General features: G+C 36.1%; 2 long non-coding RNA genes across 7 annotated transcripts in view; one reads left to right on the top strand and one right to left on the bottom strand.

Annotated features, from left to right (window-relative positions):
* The window catches only part of LOC110394786, a 34,754-nt gene that overhangs the window by 3,773 nt on the left and 26,802 nt on the right, over window positions 1-4,179 (bottom strand). The window lies entirely within an intron of this gene.
* LOC110394787 overlaps window positions 3,739-4,179 on the top strand; it is a 55,396-nt gene continuing 54,955 nt past the window's right edge. For all 3 annotated transcript variants that reach the window (XR_002435889.1, XR_002435890.1, XR_002435891.1), the window contains exon 1: window positions 3,739-3,816. This is a non-coding gene — a long non-coding RNA (uncharacterized LOC110394787). The remainder of the gene's footprint in view (window positions 3,817-4,179) is intronic.

Raw genomic sequence — 4,179 nt, 5'->3', positions numbered from 1 at the left:
AAGAAAGAAAGGAAGAAAGAAAAAGAAAGAAAGAAAAACAGTTATAAGATAAACCTTTTATAAATCAAGACATTAGGCTGATATAGTTCTGCTTGCTATTTCAGATAATGTGCAGTCAAAAAATTGATGCAGGGGGACATGTGTAAAAAAATTAAAAGAAAGAAAGTAAACAGTAAAAGAGAGCATCCTGCTAGCTGTTCTCATGCTTTCTTCCTTTTCTCTAGGAGGTGCTTATAGCTCTTCCTGTACCTCCACAGGCAAAAATATAAGCAGTTTGCTTTTCCTTAGTGGAACTGTTGCTACAGTTGTGGTTAGCTATCTCTTATCATAAAGGCTGAAGCTGGACATTGAAACTAGCTTTGGCAGTACTAGCAATTTTTTAACATGCCTCCTATGGTATATGGCTTATCTTACTGACCCAGAGCCAGTAATGGCACACACTGCTATTTCATTAATATTGCTTTAAACTAATGTCTAGGAGCCCTTAGATCTCCTAAGACTCACAAATACAATTATATTTGCAAAATACTCCATGTGATTTTCTGTAAGAACCTTCAGATTTTTTAAATGAAGTCAGAAAGGGTACTGCTATATTTCAGTTTGTTTACTTATTGGGAATGTAAGTTGATTCAGTAGCCCCAGAAGAAAAGAAGTGACAGAGCAATAGGGGTTGAGAGAAAGTCCCCCTTTTTAATGCAGTCCCACCCACTTATTCCATCTTCCTTATCACTGAAATGACAGTTTTAGTATCTTGAGGTTGCTGTGAAGTTGCAGCATACTCTGGTTGAATGGTATTGGAGAGCAATCTTCAGCTTTGTCATACTCTACCAAGGCTATCAGTGTAACTAGTGAAGTGTTGAACCACCTGATGAAAGTCATATGGCAGCTATGGATCATGTATTCCATCTCCTTCCTTGTACAACAAACATTTATTATGCATGTTTGTAGTTTTGCGGTGTGTTGAAATATATGACACTACATAGTAAGTCTTTCAGTAGCATCCATCCTATATTCAAGTGCATCAGAAACTAGTTAGGAATTTCATAGATTAATTATCTTTTTCATCTTTGTTTTAAAAAGTGATTGCATCTATACATCTTATGATTACAGTCAGAAAGTTTTATAAAATGGAAGCTTTTTAGTATTTGGTCAGATTTTCTTGATGGCATGTTAGACAAAGGAACAGAACAGCTTTATTTACCTGACAAACTCCCATTAGAGACGTAGTGAAGCTTAAAGTGACAGATTCACTTAGGAGAGAAAAGAAGAGGACATTCTTATTTACTTCCTTCAGTTTATTATGTTTCTATTCCTTCACTTTATTTCCATAAAAGATAAACTTCCTAAGGATGAGAATGGAAGTATAAAACAGACAAACCCAATTCTTATATAACAACCTTCAGATATCGACAGAAAAGAATAGCTCTATCTGTGCTGTTTTAAAATCCAGCCATATAACCTTTGTAGACTGATCTTTACTACACTAAGAAAACAAATACTGAGCAAACAAATCAGCACACTGGCCTGTGGGACGTGCAGCCCTACTGGTCTTCATGGAATTCAGAAGCAAGAGATGTCCACTTCTGGGGGGAGGCTCTTAATAGTTTATTACTTACCTGTTACTACAGCGCCCTTAATCAGGGAATCGGTAAAGTTCACAGAAACAGCACATTCCCCAAGAAACCAGATAAATAAGTCAAAGTTCTGTCTAAAGTGCAGTATATTAGTTACTCTGGAACTTATTTACTTTAAAAGCAGGTGGCCGAATATGGCATGGAAAATGGGTTTCATTTTGCCTACACAGTAAAGAATTAGAAAGGTTCCCACAGAGAACATCCTTTCTAAATAATCTTATTTTTACAATGGATTGTTATGAAGATGTTAATACAGTCTGATAAATTTAAGATACATCTATTAATTTTCATTCACTTAGCAGCTATGAAGGAGTAGAGAAGCAACCTGAAGTGAACAAAGGGTCAAGCAGCAGGAAATTTATGCTATGAACACCAATTCACACCTGTTAACTACTGTGACTAGGCAGCAGACAACACCAAGCCTATCATTTAAATGGACTTTTCACAACTAGGTGTGCCATTAATTCACTGATTGGGGTCATTGAATCTGTTCCCTAGCAATTGTCCCAATTAAGTTGCCATGCTATTTATCAGAGTGCTTATTAAGTTGATTTGTGAGTGTGTTTGTGCACCTTTACTTTAAACCTATATACACAATAAAGAGCTTTTTCTAAAAAAAGTGTATTCCCACTAGTAAAAAATAAACAAAAGAGTCACACGTGAGTGTGTTAATAATGCAGGGTAATAACCTCAGCAGAGAAAATGAGAAAAAACAAACTAAGAACCATTAAGTAAGAATAAATCACTGGGCACCCAGACTATATACTGGAGAATTTATATAGATGCTTGACTAAAAATGTGTCTCCAGGTTTTCCTTTTTGGTTTTATTTGCCAAAACTCTGACTGTCTGTGAAGCTTAATTATAGATTTGATTTTCAACAGTGTCAAATGCTGATTAAAAAGGAGTTGAAAAGAGGCACAAATGAATGACTGCCTGCTGTGCATGGGGTTGTGTTCAATCATTGAGGATGCTTATAAGGGATCAATGAACAGGAACTCATTATATCCTGGCCAAAACTAGCCATAAGCCTGGGAAAGATACTTATCTGCAGTCCAGTCAGGTCTATGAGGGTTAAATTATATATTGTTTTTACTGTTGTTTCATTTCACAAAACTGCGAAAGTCCAGGCAACATTTTGTCAGAAAAAAACAATAAAGAATATGAAAAGCCCATCTTCACAGAACATTGGACATTGCAAAACAACCTACAGCTATTATCGGATATATCAAAACTGACAAGTAAAACTTTGGCTGTTGATTGAACAATATTTCACATAGACAGCACAGGCTCGTCCACATTCACTTTTAAATGGAGCTGCTTATCCTGGAGAACTATGGGTAGGAGGTTTATGAGCTTAATTGAATTGGTGGTATTTGGATGATTGAAAAAAATTGGTGACATTGCAAAACTGGTTGTTAGATTTTCAAGAGCAAAGCACCTCTCTTGCTCAACACTGAGCTTCAGGAGTAGCAGTGAATTTCAAGAGATATTAATCCTGTTCATATGCTTTTTCAAGGCACTCAGCTGTGGTTCATGTATGGATCTTTAATGTATTTGCAATTCATTTTCCCATGCCTAAAAGAAAAACACAGGACTCTACATGCTAAATCTTAATTGACTGACACATTAGTTTCCATGTCCTAATACAGCCTCATTTTTTCAAAAAAACATTTTGTCTCATTTGAAATTCATCTGCACTCTAGCCTTCCCCCAATTGCTGCCACTTCCACACACCTTTTTTATGTCTTAAAATCCTATTTTGTTATATCTCTAACTGTACAACTTCTAAAACAAGTAGTTGAAGTTATTTTAGAAGTAATTTTATTCTCATGTAGCCTACACAAAGGGAAATAGGAAAGGAGAGGCTAATGAAAAATGGTGTGTAAATTTCTGATAATGTTCAGACGCGTTAAATATTCACTTAAGCATAACCTTTCTGTTTACACTCATGGATTCTGTAGTTAAAAAAAAAAAAAAAGCACATACTGTTGTATGCATCCATTGTTGCTGACTGTCTACCTGAAAGTGCATCAAATGCCTCGTCCCAGGAGGCTGTTCTGAATAGAGTAGAGAGGGAGGGAGGGGCATGTCATCATAGGCAGTTCAGAGCTCTGGAATGACACCATGGTCCCTTGAGACTAGAGTACTGACATCCAACACAAGTCCTTGTTTTTCTGCAAGGTATTCTACTGAAATTTTATGATTGTCAGTAGTGCTTGGAAAAAAAAATGAAGAAAAAAAAAAGTGGAGGGTATCTTTTTCTCAAGGCATTTAAGTATAACAGTAATTGATCATTTTCCGATTGGGAGCAACTGACCATTTCATTGTAACAATACTATAAAATCCCATTTTTAGCATGTAAATTCAGCAGACAAAATAAACAGACCAATTATTCTGAAATTCATCTGTCACATCCCAGACTTCAGAAGCAGTCTCCAAGGGATATGGGAAATAACTAGAAAGTTTCTGACAGAAAAGACCTAAGAACAGTTGGGTTGTGCTAGCGATGCAACAAGTTCAGTTTGCAAGGCTTGGGAAGGAAGT

The sequence above is a fragment of the Numida meleagris genome, chromosome 2 (assembly GCF_002078875.1).
Source record: "Numida meleagris isolate 19003 breed g44 Domestic line chromosome 2, NumMel1.0, whole genome shotgun sequence".
Classification (NCBI taxonomy): Eukaryota; Metazoa; Chordata; class Aves; order Galliformes; family Numididae; genus Numida; species Numida meleagris.
Note: the sequence above shows the minus strand (reverse complement) of the source record. Positions and strands in the feature narration are given on the sequence as shown.